This window comes from Scyliorhinus torazame, chromosome 3 (assembly GCF_047496885.1).
Source record: "Scyliorhinus torazame isolate Kashiwa2021f chromosome 3, sScyTor2.1, whole genome shotgun sequence".
Taxonomy (NCBI): domain Eukaryota; kingdom Metazoa; phylum Chordata; class Chondrichthyes; order Carcharhiniformes; family Scyliorhinidae; genus Scyliorhinus; species Scyliorhinus torazame.
The window spans coordinates 46,504,106-46,524,616 of record NC_092709.1 but is presented as its reverse complement, the minus strand read 5'-3'; the positions used below and the strand labels follow the sequence as shown (position 1 = coordinate 46,524,616).

General features: G+C 45.5%; 1 protein-coding gene and 1 long non-coding RNA gene across 4 annotated transcripts in view; one reads left to right on the top strand and one right to left on the bottom strand.

Moving 5' to 3' along the window:
• The window catches only part of elmod2 (ELMO/CED-12 domain containing 2), a 42,439-nt gene extending 39,470 nt beyond the window's left edge, over nucleotides 1–2,969 (bottom strand). The window contains exon 1 of one of the 3 annotated variants that reach the window (XM_072495620.1): nucleotides 2,732–2,969. The gene's annotated coding sequence lies outside the window, so the exon portion shown is untranslated. The remainder of the gene's footprint in view (nucleotides 1–2,731) is intronic. The other 2 variants (XM_072495621.1, XM_072495619.1) reach the window with 2 other exon arrangements.
• A 217-nt stretch (nucleotides 2,970–3,186) lies between these two features.
• On the top strand, nucleotides 3,187–11,591 carry LOC140408435 (uncharacterized). The gene is made up of 2 exons (XR_011940108.1): nucleotides 3,187–3,435; nucleotides 7,440–11,591. It is a non-coding gene; the product is annotated as an uncharacterized lncRNA (long non-coding RNA).
• The last annotated feature ends 8,920 nt before the right edge of the window (nucleotides 11,592–20,511 follow it).

Genomic DNA, 20,511 nt, shown 5'->3' with positions numbered 1-20,511 from the left:
CCTCGAAGCCACAGACACCAGGAAGATTGCTCTGCTCCTCTCCACAGCCAGACAACACACCATCGACATCTTCAACTCCCTCACATTCGCAGACGAGGAGGACAAGGCAAAGTACAAGACGGTTCTCCTCAAATTCGATACCCACTTCAGCATAGAGGTCAATGAAAGCTTTGAAAGATACCTGTTCCAGCAGCGCTTGCAGGGTAAGGACGAGCCTTTCCAATCCTTTTTAACACACCTCCGCATCCTTGTGCAGACCTGCGGCTACGGGCCCACCTCCGACTCAATGATACGCGACCAGATCGTATTTGGTGTTCTGTCAGACCCCCTGCGTCAGCAGCTCCTCAAAGTTAAGCAACTTTGTTAAGCACAAAGTTAAGCAATAACAGGGCAGCACGGTAGCATTGTGGATAGCACAATTGCTTCACAGCTCCAGGGTCCCAGGTTCGAGTCCGGCTTGGGTCACTGTCTGTGCGGAATCTGCACATCCTCCCGTGTGTGCGTGGGTTTTCTCCGGGTGCTCCGGTTTCCTCCCACAGTCCAAAGATGTGCCGGTTAGGTGGATTGGCCATGATAAATTGCCCTTAGTGTTGGGTGGGGTTACTGGGTTGTGGGGGTAGGGTGGTGTTGACCTTGGGTGGGGTGCTCTTTCCAAGAGCCGGTGCAGACTCGATGGGACGAATGGCCTCCTTCTGCACTGTAAATTCTATGACAACTCACCCTAGCGACTGCCATCGAGACCAGTGTCCTGCATGAAAATGTCATCAGCCGGTACTCCCACATACAGGCGGCTGAAACAGCACGGCAAGGTCCCCACGAGGCGGAAAGGGTCCAAACAACTGAACACCTCCAAGGCTGCAGCCTGGATGAGGGCGGCCATTTTGCGTGCTTTTCGCGGCCTCCCACGCTTGTACGTGCCAAACGAGGGAACGGTGACGTGGAGGAACGTGATGTGCAGGCGCTCACCACGCAGGACCGCACCGTGCATGCAGTGGCGCAATGAGAGTACTGACGCCACAACATGAGGCAACTGTGGCCCCGCCCATTTAAAGCGGCAATGTCCTGCAAAATTGCAACAATGCCTACGATGTGGCAGACGTGACCACTATGCTGCCTGCTGTCGAGCAGCTCAGCCTGCCAATTCGCATCGCTTCAGCCAGCCTCGCAGGAACGCAATTCAACACACGTTCACCGGGTCCGATTCCGACTTCCCGCAGACCAGTGACACTGAGGACCCAAGGGAGCCTTTTCGAGTTGCTGTTATAACAAAGAACAGGCTGTCCCCGAATCAATACCACCAGTCGCTGTCGGTGCACAGCATTGATCCAGACGACGAGTGGTGTGCCACCCTGACTTCGTCGCCCACCTCAGAAACTTGACTTATGAGTTTTACAATGTTGGACTCTTTGATCGGTTATCCTGTTTCATCGTTCCAGTAGTTTGTATATAATGTTCATTTCGTTGTTGGTGTGACATCCTATTTCTCTGCACCAGACACCTTCCCGGTAAATAGATTAGCGCCATGTAAATAACACGCACACATAGTCAAGTACATTCACTACACAATATTTATTGTCACACAGGCACATGTTCTTTATATAAAAGGTGGGATGTCATAATATACACCAGTATATTATGGTGCAGACACACACACTGGATATGCAGTGGGACCAATCAGCATACACAACACCGCAGCCAATCACCGGTGAGAGCACACGCACTATGGGGACAGGAGAGTTCCCGCTCATTCTAGTAGCAGCCAGCTCGGAGCACAGTGCTCAGTCTGCAACACAGACATTCACTATGTGCTGAGTGCATCACCTGGTTAGGACTGGGCAAGGGTCAACAGTTAAAGCTGGTATTGCATTTACCCACAGTTCAAGTATGTTAATATAGCTAACCTTATAATAAAATAGAGTTGCACCACTTCCAGTGTTGGTGACCAGTTTGTGATCCAGAACACCCAACACATCATTACTATTTAATCATTTCAGGCAGTATGAATTTACAATGCATATCACCATAAGGAGGAAAGCTGAGTGAAGCAAAAGTAACTAAACACTGAAGAACCATGTGATGATGCAGCAACATGTGGCTGACTCAGCTCCATACACAATTGTAAAATCAGCAAAACAGGCGAGGTTTTGTCCCCACATGGTATGTATGCATAATTCACATCAAATCAAATCTCTCTGGGTTAAAAAGAAACTCTCCCAAGTTCTGCACTGCATTCCTTCGACTCATCAGAGAGATGTTTGCCTCTTGATTGATCCGAGTCACAATTAGCTTCTCGACCAGCCTGTCCATCCTTTTACAGTGCATGCCAGCAGACGAAACAAATTAGATTTACTTTTTCTCACAACTTGATTTAATAAATGAAACTCGGGGATAGATTAATGGTCAAAAAATACATTAAGAAATTGACTTTTGGAGGGTAGAAGTTTTGCAAAATCAAAATAATGCAAAGCTACGAGCGAGTGCCCAAAACAGGCCACCCCGTTTGTGCACACCTGCAGGAATAAAAGGACGAAGCCATTTGACAGGAGACCCGAGTGGGTTTGAGGAAGGGTCCCCACGACGGTGCAAACAGAGCGGGGATTAAGCGCGCAGATTTAACAGCAACAAGTGGCCGGCCCGGAGACGTAATCTCCCCCCCCGCCCCCGCCAGCCCACAGCAGCACGCTGAATGGCTCCAGACCCCCTACCGCTGGAGAGCCAGCTCTTTACTCACAGACTGACCGCTCCACAAAAACTTCCCCGCGAACCGCGATGATTCACCGTCACCAGGCCAACAGCCCACCGGAAAGCCGTCACTGTGCTCCGCGCGGGGGGGGGGAGGGGCTGGAGGAGCCGGCGGGCGGACAGCGAGGGGCTGGCAGACCGGGGGAGGGGCTGGAGGACCGGACCGACAATAAGGAGCCGAAGGGCGGTGTTGGAGGTGCAGAGGCGGGGCTGGAGGACCGAGGGAGGGGCTGGAGGGCAAAGGGGTGGCTGGAGGACCAGGGGCGGGGCTGGAGGAGCGTGGGACGGGACGGGGCAGGTGGAGGGGAGCAGGGCATGATGCTCGGAGGGAGGAGTGGTGGGGTGGAGCTTGAGAGAGCGAGGGGATCTGGCAAGAGAAAAGATGGGGCAAGAGCAGCGGAGGAGTAAGAGGGGAGGGGCAAGAGCGGGGAGGGGGGGCAAGGTGAATGCGAGGCGCGTGCGCCAAACGGAAAGGGATGGTTTTCCGCTTCCCTGATTGGTTTTCCGCTTCCCTGATTGGTTTACCTCTCACCTGATTGGTTTACCTCTCACGGATCTGATTGGCCAGTCGACAGGCAGGCTCCGATTGGCAAATGAGGGATTTCCATGGCGATGCCGACATGGGGGCAGTGTGGAGGCGGATCAGAGTGCGGGCGAGGCCTAGTGGAGTCCCTGTCGACAGGAATTCGCCTGGTAAAAATAATTCACCTTTTAAGGAGCTCTAGAATGATCGCTCTCCGGGCTATTTGGTGTTAAAATCAGTGAACTGCGAGTTTATTGACGTGAAATCGCTCTGAAGTCTCTGAACGCGAACTGTGTGAAATAATCTAGGGCAATGGCACTGGTAGTAGTTGTTTGGATGCACTGGGGTTCAACTGTATGAGGGGCAGTGGTTATTCTATAGTGGGTATTGGGTTTAACCTCTCGGAGGTTTTTTAAATTTATAGGAAACCCGCGTTAATTTACAGGAGGAACATAAATTTAATCGACAGGGAACACATTAATCTATAGGAGATACTGGGGTTAATCTATGCGACTATAATAGTGTTAATTTATATGAGAAAACTGATAGTGTTGCAAAATCCTGGGAATTACATAGAACATTGGATTGGATTGGATTTATTTATTGTCATGTGTACCGAGGTACAGTGAAAAGTATTTTTCTGCGAGCAGTTCAACAGATCATTAAGTACAAGGGAAGAAAAGGGAATGAAAGAAAAATACATAATAGGGCAACACAAGGTATACAATGTAACTACATAAGCATCGGATGAAGCATGTAGTGTAGTGTTAAATAGGTCAGTCCATAAGAGGGTCATTTAGGGGTCTGGTAACAGCGTGGAAGATGCTGTTTTTGAGTCTGTTCGTGCGTGTTCTCAGACTTCTGTATCTCCTGCCCGATGGAAGAAGTTGGAAGAATGAGTAAGCCGGGTGGGAGGGATCTTTGATTATGCTGCCCGCTTTCCCCAGGCAGCGGGAGGTGTAAATGGAGTCAATGGATGGGAGGCAGGTTTGTGTGATGGACTGGGCGGTGTTCACGACTCTCTGAAGTTTCTTGCGCTCCTGGGCCGAGCAGTTGCCATACCAGGCTGTGATGCAGCCAGATAGGATGCTTTCTATGGTGCATCTGTAAAAGTTGGTACCGGTTAATGTGGACATGCCAAATTTCCTTAGTTTCCTTGGGAAGTATAGGCGCTGTTGTGCTTTCTTGGTGGTATATAGTGCAGAAGGAGGCCATACGGTCCATCGAGTCTGCACCGACCCACTTAAGTCCTCACTTCCAACCTATCCCCGTAACCCAATAACCCCTCCTAATCCTTTTGGTCACTAAGGGCAATTTATCATGACCAATCCATTTAACCTGCATGTCTTTGGACTGTTGGAAGAAACCGGAGCACCCGGAGGAAACCCACGCAGACACTGGGAGAATGTACAGACTCCGCACAGACAGTGACCCAGCGGGGATTCGAACCTGGGACCCTGGCGCTGTGAAGCCACAGTGCTATCCACTTGTGCTACCGTGCTGCCCAAATTGAAGTGCAATGAACCAGACCTTCCAATACCAACTGCAATGTCCATTTGAGGTGTACATATGCAGTCCCTCATTGGAACTCCAGGGAAGACCTGGGCCGGCATGCACGTTAACTGCCCGGGATGTTCAAATTTCCAATGAACCCTGGGCCCCTCCAGAAATTTCTCCAACGCTGAACTTCATACCAGACATTTGAACCCGTTATGTTCTACTTGCATGTGTATAGTTTCATTGAAAAATCCTGACGTAGGTTAGTGATTTAATAGGGAACGCACACCACCACCCCCACTGTGATACACATATGCCATCATCCACTATCAACCCCCTCCCACCTCTGACCACCCCCCTAAACAGACTGCCTACCTACTCATTAACCTCCACTCATTCCCATCCCTAGTAACACTACTAAAACTTAAGACCGTTGCAATTTACCAGAATATAGCAACTCCAGACAGAAAAGGGGAGGGCGGGAGGCGTGACCTCTTCTCTGCTGCATTCCACCTTCTGCCCCTTGGGCCGCATCCTGGGATCCCTGCACCTGGAATTGGAAGACCTGACTGCAGCTATGAATAGCAAATACGTTTGCCATTTGAAATTATTTTTGCTTCCAGTCAGCGGTGATTGGAGCAGCATTGTTGTTGACTGGAAGATCTGGCTCTCTAAATTTTAACCTGGATTTATTTCTTATTAGTATTATGTGAATTCGACAAAGTTTTTGGTAAATTCCTAAACCTTTGTAGAATCCACATAATACTAATAGGAACTATGAACATAACTTCTGTGTTATTCATCAAAGATGCTTCATGCACACATGGGTAAAATTATAATAACATAGTCAAAATTTTAATTCATATTTGACTGATAAGAATATACTATTTATTACTGATAGGAATATAATATTAATATTTATAATTATTCAACAACAAAGATCCTTTGCACGTGGATCCTGCCTTGTGGCCCCCTCACCCCTCATAAACACTTCTCGCCACTACGCGATCATATGTAACATACTTCCACGATTTCTTTTCACTAACTTCAATGATTTCCTATTGAGGAACTTCTATTTCTGGTCCAAAATCATTCTGCCAATTGATGAATGACTTTTTCCGATTTTCTCGTTGACCTGAGTCACTGTGTGTCAGTCACGCAGAGCCCTACTTGGCTGCTTCTTCGGAAACAAGTTCACATATTTAGTTTCTTTGGTCTGCTGTGGCTCCTCCACTCTTTCTCAGAATTGTTCAGTTACGTTCTGCAACTTACATATTCAAAGTACCTCCTTCATGAGCACAATTCCATAAGAAGGGTGAGAGCAAGGCAATTCCTTCAGAGGCTTCCAGCACCAAATGAGGAGTCGCATGGCTGAGTCACTGATGTGCGAGGGGAGAGTGACTCAAAATGCTGAGAATGTCACAAGGCGAGGAACAGGATCCCAGTGAAACCTACTCTTTTCAAAAGTAATATAATAGAGTAATTTCTTGCATAGATGTTGTCATAGTGAGAATTTTACACTGTGTAAATCCACTTTTCACAGAATCACAGAAAAATACAGTGCAGAAAAGGCTCTTCGGCCAATCGAGTCTGCCCCGCTTCATCAAAGGCACCTGATCTGCCAATCCTAATCCCATTTGTCGGCACTTGGCCCATAGCCTCGAATGTTAAGACGTGCCATGTGCTCGTCCAGGTACTTTTCAAAGGATGTGAGGCAACACGCCTCTACCACCCTTCCAGGCAGTGTGTTCCAGACCGTCACCACACTCTGGGTAGAAAAGCTTTTCCTCAAACCTCCCCCCTGAACTTCCCGCCCCTCATAACCGACCTTTAACTAAGGGGAACAGCTGTTCCCGATCCACCCTGTCTATGCCACTCATAATCTTGTACACCTTGATCAGGTGGCCACTTAGTCTTCTCTGCTGCAGCGAAAACGACCCAAGCCTATCCAACCTGTCTTCATAACTTAATGTTCAATCCCAGGCAACATCCTGATGAAATGCCTCTGCACCCACTCCAGTGCAATCACATCCTTCCTATAATGTGGCGACCAGAACTTCATTCAGTACTCCAGCTGTGGCCTCACCAATGGTCTATATAACTCCAACAAGACTTCCTTGTTTTTGTAATCTATGCCACGATTGATAAAGGCAAGTGTACCATATGCCTTTTTCACCACCCTATTAATCCTTTCTTCAGAGATCTATTTACAAACACGCCAAGGTCACTTTGTTCCACAGGACTTCCCAGTGTGGTGCCATTCATTGAATATTTTCTTGTCAAATTGTTCCTTCCTTCCAAAGTGTAATACCTCACATTTTTCAGGATTAAATTCCACTAGCCACTTTTCTGCCCATTTGACCATCCCGTCTATATCTTCCTGTAACCCAAGACTCTCAGCATATTCATAATTCCGCTTAGTAAGTCTTTTCAAGTTTTGGGAGTTTAAACTTCCAGTTACGTTTCTGAAACACATTTTAAGTGAACGTTGATCTGCGCCATTGCTAAAATAATGTTGCCCAAATGTAAAAAGGAACACACACACACTCTATGTTTATATAGGGCTGTGTGCAGCAGGGCGCATGCACAGCCAACATAGGCTAGGAAGCGGGAGGAGAGCTACTGTGAATTTCTATCCTAGACTCACAATAATAGCTTTTGTAAACTCCTTTTACAGGGGTCCACTCGCTTCATCAGGACCTTCATGCTGTAAACCTCTATGACTCTCTGACCTGAATATCATCAGCCTTTGAAAGTGGAAGGAGGTCTCACAACCTGAAAAAAACAGCAGAGAGAAACCGTACATGTGTTTTATTTGTGGGTGAGACTTCAACTGATTGTCTATCCTGGGGAGAGACACAGCCCCCCACCATGGAGAAACCGTGGAAATGTGGATATTGTGGGAAGGGATTCAGTTACCCGTCCCAGATAGAAAATCATCAGCGCAGTCACACTGGGGAGAGACCGTTCAGCTGCTCTATTTGTGAGGAAGAATTCACTCAGAGATCTAGCCTTTTAACACACCAACGAATTCACACAGGGGAGAGACCATTCATCTGCTCAGAATGTGGGAAAAGGTTTACTCAATCAGCCAGTCTGCGGAGACACCAGCGAGTTCACACAGGGACGAGACCATACACCTGCTCCGTATGCGGGAAGGGATTCAGTCAGTCAGCCAACTTTCTGAGACACCAGCGAATTCACACTGGAGAGAAGCCATTCACCTGCTCCACGTGTGGGAAAGGATTCATTCAGTCATCTGAGCTTCTAACACACCAGCGAGTTCACACCGAGGAGAGACCTTTCCAATGCTCTGACTGTCGGAAGCGTTTTAAAAGTACAAAGCAGCTTCTGGCCCATCAGCGTACTCACACTGGGGAAAGGCCATTCACCTGCTCCCTGTGTGAAAAGGGATTCACTCGTTCATCCACTTTGCTAACACACCAGCAGGTTCACACTGGGGAGAAAACATTCATGTGCTCAGAGTGTGGAAAGGGATGCATTACTTCATCCCACCTATTGATACACCAGCGAGTTCACACTGGGGAGAGGCCGTTCACCTGTTCAGTGTGTGGAAAGGGATTCATTCAGTCATCACATCTGCAGAAACACCAGAGAATTCACAAGTAACTGAAGGGGTTGAATTCTCTTATTGCTGCTGTTAATTACATCCAAGATTGTCCATTTTGACAGAAAATGTTTCTGCTGCTGTGAACACATCTTTAATTAATTTTAATTTAATTCAGTTAATTAATTTGATTAATATTAATATAATCCACCTGATTGGCTATTCTTGGGTTATATTTTTTTGAATATAATAAAAAATTCCTTGATTGGCTGTTGGTTCATGGCATTTCCCAGTGCTTCGGTTTTCTCTCCCCTCACACAGGGACTCAGCCATGTGACGAGTGCTGGAACTTTATACTAGTTTTCGCCCTTCTGAGGGAATCCGGCTCAGGAAGGATGTACTTAGAAGATGCTTGTTGCTGATGTTATGAAACTACTTTTAACGTCAGAACAAGAATTTTTCTCAACATGAAGTTCCTACTGCAAGCTGTCTGGAGATTTTTGTGAGATGGAAGGAACTGTATTCATCACAAACATTGGCCCTGTTTAATTTGCTGTTACGCTCACACTGATGAAGAACATCAATGTAATTATGTTAGATGTTTAGCTGCTGTTGTATAAAGAGTCAAAAATTCTGCTCCTTTTCCACAAACACCTTTATTTCACTTTAACAGACTCTGCATAAACCTCTATCATCACATCACCTGACACAAAGGCCACCTGAAGCCCCTTTACATATCAGTGTCAATTATTGGATACTTAATATAAATGAGACAACTAATTGGAATGTCTCTTAACCCATTACTTAACAGTCTCCCCTTCCTTGGAGAAAAAAATAATTAGGTGAAAACAAAATTTCAAGAAACTCAAAAACAAAGGCAATTTCCCCTCCCCTTTTTTTCATTTCTTTTTGGAAGAAAAATAACCAGAAACAGGCGCCCTTCATTAACAATATTCAAAAGTTTCTGTGAACTAGCCCCTCTTTTTGTAAAATAGTCTGACAATTGATAGCTACTGTCGACCAATCTACTTTTTGCTATTTCCCCTCTGTCCAACACCTGCTTCAAACTTGCGATGTCTACCCTTTACCTTTTTTCATTGACACTTTTTGTAGAGTGCACATTTTCCCACAGGGATTTATTGTCAATGTGACTGTCAATAGGTATATTACCCAAATCCCCTAATCCCAAGATTAGTCTGTCTATGTGAGATATATAAACAAATTCACACAGGGGAGAGACCATTCATCTGCTCAGAATGTGGGAAAAAGTTTACTCAATCAGCCAGTCTGCGGAGACACCAGCGAGTTCACACAGGGACGAGGCCATACACCTGCTCCGTATGCGGGAAGGGATTCAGTCAGTCAGCCAACTTTCTGAGACACCAGCGAATTCACACTGGAGCGAAGCCATTCACCTGCTCCACGCGTGGGAAAGGATTCATTCAGTCATCTGAGCTTCTAACACACTAGCGAGTTCACACTGTCTATGTGAGATATATAAACGGCCATATCCACCCTCTACAAGGCTTAACGTCACAGCAGCCAAAGTACTTTTGACCACTCTCCTTATTTTCTTTGTTTCCCACATAAGAGGGCAACATTTACCATTGGTCCCCAAAAGGAAAATTATAAAACCTGCGCTTGAAACCCCATCACATAAATTTGCATAGGACGCATCACTATAAACGATGAGTTTCAAGTCCCTACGGTCACCTAAAACTGGGAACCTCAAAACACACTCCTGCATTTTTAGTTTGGCCAATGCTTTATTTGCTCTTATTATGTCTTCCACTTTGGAATCATTCATTTTTGTACTTAACTCTAAGACATCAGAACTCATGTCAGGTCTAGTCTGTCTACCTAACCAATTCAGTTGCCCAATTAAACTTCGCAGTTGCTCTTTTTCCATCTTTGAAACCATTGCGTCTTTGTGAAATCTAGCCACGACTAATTGCTATTGGACTGATGCTTTCCAAATAAGATTGCTGACGTAAAGTTGCCCCTAACTTAACTTAGTCTGTCCGATTTCTAGTCCAATATGTTTAAATGCACCGGAAGCCTGACTTCCAACCCTGAATTCTTTCCTCAAACCAGAGATTACAATAGCTACGAAATCACTAGTCCCACCCCACAAAAAAATCATCGACATGCATCATAAGATGCAAGAAAGATTTCCTTTATAGTGCCAGTAAAACATTGCCGGACCAGCAAAGGCAGAGCTAATTGTAGTCCCTTCCCAAGCTGGAGGCTGGTCATCCAAAATGGATGGAATTTTAGGATTTCTACCAAACACTAATTGGTAGGGACTATAGCTCCCAACCATCTGCAATTAATTCTTTGCACGTACCGCCCATGCTAAAGCTGAATTTAGCTTGCAATTCGGTCAATCCGACAACATTTTCCGGAGCATGTCATCAGTTACAGCATGGTTTCTTTCACACACACCATTACTAAATGGGCTTTCCGCAGCAGTGTTCATAACTGTGATATTCACGTTTTCACACCACAACCCTAAACTCAACATTAGCAAATTAGGGGCTGGTTTAGCACACTGGGATAAATCGCTGGCTTTTAAAGCAGACCAAGGCAGGCCAGCAGCACGGTCCAATTCCCGTACCAGCCTCCCCGAACAGGCGCCGGAATGTGGCGACTAGGGGCTTTTCACAGTAACTTCATTTGAAGCCTACTTGTGACAAGCGATTTTCATTTCAAATTCTCTCCCATTGTCCGTAAGCAATTTTGCCGGTGGGCCCATTCCTGTCCCTATCCATTTTTCCAGAATTACTCTCTTTTCTTCGTGCAATCGTTGATTGACTAAATCTGGTTGCTAAATCTACAAAATGCAAAATAAATATATTATTGGCTTTATCCCAGATCTTAAGGTCCATGGCCACAATGTCGTTAAAATCTCTGGTCAAAGGTAGGGTTACTAGCGATCGTGCTGGTGTCCTTCTGTACTTCCTACAAACTTCACAGCGGTCACTTACCTGTTCTGTCAGTTTAGTATAGTCTTCATCCCTTACCCCTGCACCCTTTAATAAATGTTTCAGCCTCCGAAGAGACGGATGCGCAAATTGCCTATGCAGTTTTAATACAACAAGCTTTTTATCAGCTAAAGTCCCATTTTCAACTGCCATTAACACATCCTTAACAACTATACTTGAAATATTATTTGTCTGTAATGGAATACAATAATATCCTGACTGTGTAAATTGTAAGTCCACCGTATTTTCAAAAACTGTTGCCATATCCTGTTCCATATCCAGTTTCATGTGTGCTTTCTTCATCGATGGTCTGCTCAGAAGCAAAGGTATCTCATCCGTGCTGCTGAAATTATTCACTCCGGCAATATTGCAAGGGATCACCACTCTTTTCAGCGACTTCAGAGTATTGTCATCCCCAAACCTGAAACTTGTGGAACTTTCAAATTCCTTAACCTTGTTAAGATTTTCGGCATTCAAGGAGTCCAGGTAACATTTTAACCAGTCAATTCTACACACAGTAGATGTGCAGCCACTGTCCAATACAGCACAATTGAAGGATTCTGCAACCAACACCCTCATTACCGGCGTAAAACTGCTTGTTAATAGGACAATGCCTTCTTTCTGGTCGCTATCTTTTTCCTCTTCTGACTCTTCTGTGTCATATGTCGCTTCAAACACTCTATTATAAAGTGTTGGACAGTTGAAATCATAATGGTATTGAGAGTCACGTTGAAAACATTGATTTATCATGCCCCGTGCATTTCTGGGGTTCATCTTCCTATTGTAGGTTCTAACTGGGTTTCTGTCTTCATAATTTCTGGTTCTCGATCTCCTTCCATAGTGTTGGAACCTGTTCGGAGCTGTACAATTTTGCCATACTGTTAGTGTATTTTCCATATTCTGCTTTATTGCAGACTGACCTATTTGGGTCATCAGAGCCATCGGAATCGAATGTTTCCCCAGAAACCTTTTTTAAAACTTCTGTCATTTGATCGAATAAGGTATCCTTATCCGCAAACTGAACTCCTATCAAAACCAGGAGACTATCCATGTTGCTCACTCAGGCACAGTCAAGTAATTTAAAGGCTACACAGACTGGAAATTCCAGGTTGTGTTTCTGCAGCCTTTTATATAGTCTGCCAAATTCCATTATATAGTCTTCAATGGAGAAATCCTTTATTTTCTGGAACCTATCAAAATCCGACCATGCTTCATACGCACTTAACAAGTCATCTTTTTTATAAATCTTATCCATATAACGTAATAGAGTCTCCCCAGACCTTCTTCTGAGTCTAACTCTTCCAATTCCAGCTCAGAAAACACTTTGCTTTGGATTTTACTGTCATAAGGTAGAGAAAGAGTCAATGCCATGCCTTGTTTTCTCTTTCCCAAGGCAGTTACCTTAGTCTACATAACTACTGCACTTCTCCATTGATCGTACAATCCCCTTTCAGAAAATAAGGGGGGTAGTCATATCCGGCCATCTTTATCCTAGGTTCAGCCATATATACTTTTTTGTTTCTTCTCACTCACTCCTTCGTTTGGTCTGGAAAAGGTGTATCTTTCAACCCTTCACATTTGCACAGCAACCATCCTCTGCTACCATTTGTTAGACGTTTAGCTGCTGTGGAATAAAGAGTCAAAGGTTCTGCTCCTTTTCCACAAACACCTTTATTTCACTTCAACAGACTCTGCACAAAACTCTGTCATCACATCACCTGACACAAAGGCCACCCGAAGTCCCTTTACATATCAGTGTCAATTATTGGATACGTCACATAAATGAGACAACTAATTGGAATGTCTTTTAACCCATTTCTTAACAAATTATGCCAAATTGTCAGGGGATCCAAAGCAAAGGTTGCACCAGCTACTTTCAAATATGCTACATGGTTGTTGAACAGAAGACAACTCTGTGCTGTCTGCCACAGACTGGACCTACCTCTCCATGGAAGCAACAGGACAAACTATGCTGAGGCTGCAATGCAAATCCTAAAACAACAAGATCTTCCAGTGTGTATAGATCTGAAAACCTGTCAATTTCTTGTTGATGAGGATGGTGGGGTACTATGAAAGGAAGATCATGCATTTGACCAATGGGAGAATAAATGTAACCATATCAAAGAGATACCTTTCCAGCAGTTTCTAAGATCACGGCAGGTGTGGTGACATTGGGGAATCTAATCTAGCTTACTTGAGGTACAAAATGCATCCACTGCTGACAAAAAGTATCAAGTGGATATAGAGGTTGGAATGTGTACATGCTATGTTGGGTCCAACGGCGCACTTTGTAAGCATCAATATGCCATAGTGAAACATTACAGGATTCATTCTTTCAACTTCCTCCCTATCAATAATGAGAGAATGTGCCTAAAGTTGCTCTACCTGGCTATTGGAAATGAAAATACATTGGTTGGTTTTGTACCCCTGCCTGCAGTCCCTGATAAAGTACACCAGGAAAAGAAAACCTCACAGTGGTACAGTACATGTTTAAGCTGAAAATACGGAGGAAACCATGAAAAGCAGAAATAATTACATAAATTGTCACTGTGGGAATTCTCGGGTAGAATGGCACTTTGATGAAATAGAAACAGATGTGATGAAAGTGACACATTGTCTTCTGAAACATAACAGAAAAATCCCCAGGAACTCTAACCACTAGTTCAAGAATTTACACAGCAAAGTGGGAAACTGAAGAGTGTTTCTGCAACTGTGTCTGCACAGATGACCTTTGGAACATATACTAGAGTTGCTTGGCTTCCAGGCGCAAGCTTGGACCATTACAGTTATGATGCACACAAACCAAGGTATAGCCAACTGCAGTAAGCAGGAGAATAAGCACACTTGGTGCCTTGAAACAGGAAGGAAATGTCAAATTTCTGGGGGACAGCTGCAGCAGCCAAACTGAAAATACATGTGTGCATTGTCTTCCAAAGTAATGGACAAAGGAGGGCTCCATGTAACCTGAGTCATTGGGGATCAGTCAACGAGAACACTCCTTCCAAGTGCTGGAATGTTGTTCGGCCACAAGTAGAAGTTCTGTAAAAAGAAACCAGGAAGTTGGTGAAAAGTGTGGAAGTACATTGCACATCATCGAGGAGCAGTGAGGAATGTCTATGTTTGACGCCATTGATGATTTAAAACGCTCCCTAGGCACAGCCCCCACTTTACAAGTTCCAGACCCAGACTTGCCCTATGCCATAGAAGTAGCAACCATCGACCGAACCCTATCAGCAGTACTCCTGCAAGAACGACACGATCACTTAGGACCCGTAGCATATGCCTCAAGAGTATTAGACCCCGTAGAGACAATGATTCTCAGCCTGCGAACGGAACTTGCTTACAGTCTTTTGGGCAGTACAGTACTTTGTGTACATCACAGGCCTCAACCCAGTACCAATCCTGACCGAGCACACCCCCACTCAACTATTACTCGACGGTAGATTAAAGGACGATCAGTCAGCCAAATCAGCAGCTCGCTGGACACTACTGTTACAAGGCAGGGACATTACGGTAAAACGCACCAAGACCCACACATTTCTGGACGATAATCTCCAATATGCAGGGACCCCACATGAGTGCCAGATCATAGCAGCCCAACACCACACAGGACCCACGAGCAGGCAGTAAGACACATGATTCCCAAACCACAGGGAATGCTTTAAAAACTTATGTAGACGGTTCCTCCACAATCGAAAATGGAGTTAGAATTACTGGTTGTGGAATTTACGTGGAAGATGCGCAGGGGCGCCCACTAGAAGAGATCTCTTTAAAATTGCCCGGCCACCTAGGTTCACAAGCAGCAGCACTCGCAGCCATAGCCGATGTAATTCAGCACCCCAACTCTTTTCCAACTCCTGCAGACATACACTCGGACAGCCTGTATGTGTGCAACAGCTTAACAGAATTCCTGCCCCTGTGGGAATCTCTAGGTTTTGTTTCAGCCGATGGAAAACCCCTACCCTCTGCCCTGTTGTTAAAGCACATTCTCAAGACTGCCTCAGAGCGCACATATGGTATCATTAAAGTAAGAAGCCATCATCACTCGTCCCCACCAGGTAATGTAAAGGCAGATGCCTTAGCCAAAGCAGGATCACGCCATGGTCACTTCTGGCAGCCACCCGAAAGCAAACCGATACACTCAGTCCAGGTTTCCTAGACCAATATTGAGGATCTATCCCAAGCCCAAAAAGCAGACGACACCCTGAAACAGGTTTTAGATGGCAACTTCCCAGCCCCCTATGATAAATGGAAGGACGCACTGACTGTACAGGACGGCATCGTTTTAAAAAATGGAATTTATGTGGTCCCCACCCAGGACAGAAACCAGCTTATTTACCAATTTCATGACGGACACGGACATCAGGGGCTAGACAATACCATTGCCCATTTAAGACGTTTGTGTTGGTGGCCCTATTTAAAAAGCCATGTCGAGAATTGCCTTATCTGTGCTCCGAACAATCCCGAACATTACTCAAAAGAAAGGACAATTACGTCACACTCGACCTGTGAATGGCCCTTGGACAAATTTGCAACTCAATTACATTGGCCCCCTTCCCCCTTGCAGCAATGGTTTCAAGTACGTGCTGGTTGTAATCGACACCTTTACTAAATGGGTAGAAGCATTTCCCTCACGGACAAACACAGCAAAGGCCACCGCTAAGATTTTGACCCAACAGATATTCACACGCTGGGGTCTCCCCCACAGCATTGAGTCAGACCAAGGTTCCCACTTCACCGGCAGAGTCATGCAAAATGTTTTAACAATTTTTGGGATCAGGCAGAAATTCCATATAGCATATCACCCCCAATCCAGTGGCATTGTCAAGAGAATGAATCGAACTTTAAAAGTGACCATTAGGAAGATGATGCAACAGAGGAATACCACGTGGGACACGGTCCTCCCATTTGCTCTCATGTTTATTCGGAACACCGTTTCCAGTTCAACAGGTTTCACCCCCACACTCTCATGACCGGATGGCCCATGATGGGTATTGAATATTTATTAGGCCTCGATTTGGCAAGCCCCACGGTAACCGCCCTCATCCACGAAAAAGCAGTCCAACAGGTTACAGATAACATTAAAGCGGCACAACTTGCTGCAGCTGTGCGATTAGGCGCTAGAAGGAACCAGAGTAAAGCCTGCTTGACAAAACCGTCCACCCTGTAGAGTACATAGTCGGTCAGCAAGTAATGGTTTCACTTTACAACCCCAGTTCTTTCCTCTCCCCCAAATTTGCAGGACCCTACTCCATTTCCGACAAAGTGAGCCCCTCCGTGTACAAGATAACGTACCCCAACGGTAAAACTGGTTGGTTCCACATCAACCAACTCAAAGTCTACGGATCCCAATGTAGCCACTCCACCACATCTCTCTGGCAATAGGAGACGATTCCGCCCCGCCCATCGACAACCTAGTCCGACCGCTACGACAACCCTCCCCCAGTCATGCCGGCATTTATCTCTTGTCCACGCCCACAGGTACAGACTTTCACCTTGAACTTGACTCAGACGACAGCGAGAGCCTCCCGGATTTGATTACTATCCCTGGACACTGGCGCGATCTCTCTGCTCCCAGTCACCCCAGCCCCCGGAACCACGACTTAGATATATTTGACCCCCTATATGCCCTCCCCCAGCCACCGCCACAGCCACTGCCCGACCACAGTAACTTACCCTCCACAGCCACCGCCCCTACGCCTCACGACAAACAAGCCCCTCTTTGGCACCGCGACAACTCTTGCAGACTAGTATGGCACGACGATTCGGATTATCTGATGGTCCATGCGGCCAAGGCACAGAAACGGCAGACACAAGTCTGGCAACCGGGAGATGGTGATGATTCAGACACTGAATCTCGTTTCGGTAATGCTTTTACAACATTGTTTGGTACAGAACCCTGAGGTGTCCAGATGATGAGAAAGAGACACCCCCTAAGTATTAAGGTGTCCAAGTTCTGATGGAGCCTGCCCGCCTTTTTCCTTCTTTTTTCTACTACATGGTTTTAACCCATGGTTTTAACCCAACACACAATTACTCTTCTGATTCGAGGGTACGATGCCCTATGACAGTTAAAGGCACAAGTTTGTCGAGAAACAGATCACTGTTCTCCCAGTCTTTATGACAAGTTTCCACACGACTACAAACTCTTACCGTCCACTCAGGTCACCCAGGTAGGGATTAACGGCACTGATCCCTGCCCTACCTGAGGACCCCAAATGCATCCGGTCAGTTAAGCTCGGGTAGTGGAGTAACGGCACTATCCCCCACCCTACCCGGGGATTTCACCCATTCTTATCATGCAGCGGGCCACACGCATGTTCCCATCACTTCATATGCTCTGGAATATTTCTCTACACTCTGCACTGTCTTTGGCAGGCCTTAGTTTCACCTTCTCTGCTCTCCCTTCGGTTGTGGTTTAAAGAATGCATTTTGCCACATTCTGTACGCTCACCCCTTCTTTCCTTTACCTTCCGCAACCCCCTGGTCGCTCCCCACCTGCTATTTACACATATAACACGATTGGTTGCTATACACGCTGCTACATACGAACTACCTCTGAACCCTGGGACGAAACTCTATAAAACTGGCTGCCCAGAAATTCGGCTGGTTAAGATAAGCATCAACCTCACATGGTTGTGATTTAAGAAAAGACTGGTCGAAGAAATTGTCCACCCACTCCCCGCATCGACCACATGCTGCGAGAGTCTCTGTACTTTAAAAATTTGCATTTCTTGTCTCTCAAAATGGTATTTCAAAAAAAAAAAATGAGGGAGTCACACATGGTGACAATCATAATGTAATTGGAGTAAGGAGAGAAAGACTAATAAAATGAGGTATTAACCAAAGATCATAACAGATACTATGCTTGCACCCCCAGCATCACCCAGAAAACACAGGATGAAGCAAGGACTGCTGACATGTGTTTGGATCATCGCTGGACTTCTGTAGCTGCGCGTGCAACGGACTCTTGTTACAAACCCCACACCAGCCCCGAACACTACCACACAACAGGCCACCACCAGCCGGACACTACACCACACATAAAGACAGACATCGAAACCCCCACTTGGTGTGAAAACTTTGCCAAATGGAACCCCCTTTCATACATAGTAGAGGCCCTTCTAGTAATTGCAATAATCTACAGTGTCATTCAGACACTTCGACTCCGTAAATGGCGAGCAAAACCCTCCCGCTCCCCGATATATACAGTGTGAGCCCCCTTTGGAATTCAACAAAATTCAATTCATGTACCAATCGCTGCTAAGAATAAACCATGTACCTCTTTAACTTTATTAGGATTAAGTAGAAATGTGATGCTGCTGTTTTAAATTTTCTACTGTATATAAGTTATTTCGCTATTCACCAGCAGCATGAGAGTAGCTTAGATAGCGTTAGCTAGAGATCAACTGTGCGGATAAATTAAATGTTTTATGGTGACCTGAATTATAGTGCCCGTTACAGATGAATTAATTTATGAATGTATTAATGAAATATTAGGTAAATGTCCCAAACCATAAGATAGAGTAGAATAGAACCTTGCCTTGACCAAGGGTGACTGGTCCACCAAGGATGAACAGGAATCGATAGTATGATCCACCACGCTTCACATTCAGGATCAAGAGGACGGAATGTAGCCATCTAAGATGGCCACCTGCAAAGGACCATGGGAATTATGGCCAACCCAGGACTCAGACAGATACAGAGCCTATGTGTATTTGAAACACAGGTAACCAGGCCTGATCGAAACCCCCGCTCGTTTTCATTTTAATTACCCATTTTTCCAGGACAATAGAACTCCAATCAAGCAACTGATACAGCCACAGACTGATCGGTGCCACTCCCCTTACTCAGAAAGCACAACTGCCAAGGTCAATGACTGCTAAGGACCCGCCCAGCTACCAAGACACCCGCCCCTTTATTGACCAAAATCGAAGACAGTGATCAGAGCCCTGTCAAACTATTGGGTCCAAGGTTAAGGACCGCCTCCAAGAGCGCGAAATCTCAGAGGGATAAAAGAGAGCACAGCCATGTGTTCTGTCTCTTTTGGATCTGGTATGTGCCAAACCAATGTAGCAGGAACAGCCAGCTAAGTACAAGACCAACGATCGCTACCTGACGGATGAGCCCAGCAGAGACAGAGCTGCTTTCTTCGAACCAGCCAAGTGAAATCCAGATAAAGGCCTTATCCATTTGCACAGTGCTGGTCGCCCTGAAGTTAAGTATAGGTTATTGTAGCAGATAGGTGTAGTTTAACTCGTAGTAGATATTGTGTTTGCATGTCGAGGTAACTCTTGTGTATGTAAATACACTATCTTTTGAACTAACTAACTGGTTGTGTGGTCATTTGATCGATATAAAGGAAGGCTTGTGGTTCACCAACATCATTAATATTAGCAACAGTATTGGCGACGCGGTTGGGATCAAAAATGGCAACAATGTCAACATGACCCAGACTATCCACGCGCCATACCGAAGAATCATCTTCCACAAAATCCTTTTCATTGGTGGACACTGATGCAAAGTACTCATTTAGTACCTCACCCATTTCCTCTGGCTCAACGCATAGATTCTCCCTACTGCCCTTAAGTGGTCCAATCCTTTCCCTGACCACCCTCTTGCTTTTTACATATGAATAAAAAGCTTTGGGATTTACTTGCCAAGGACTTGCGAAAGACTTTTCATGATCCGTCCTAATTTCCCGCTTAAGTACCTTCTTACTTTCTTTATACAGAAGGATTTTGACTGTCCCCACCCTTCTAGACCATTCAAAAGCCTCCTTTTTCTTTTTGACGAGGTTCACAATATCCCTTGTTATCCAAGGGTTCCTAAACTTCCCATACCTATCCTTCATTCTCTCACAAACGTTACTTTCCTGAATCCTAATCAACTGTCACTTGAAAGACTCCCACACGTCCGATGTTGATTTTCTCTCCAACAGCTGTACCCTATCCAAGTTCTTTAATTCCTGTCTAATATTATCGTAATTTGCCTTTCCCCAGTTTAGCACCTTAACCCGAGGATTACCCTCATCCCTATTCAAAAGTACCCTAAAACATACGGAATTGTGGTCACTACTCCCAAAATGTTCCCCTACTGAAACCTTAACCACCTGTCCAGGCTCATTCCCCAATATCAAGTCCAATACTGCCCCGTCCCTCATTGGACGATCTACACATTGCATCAAGACGCCCTCC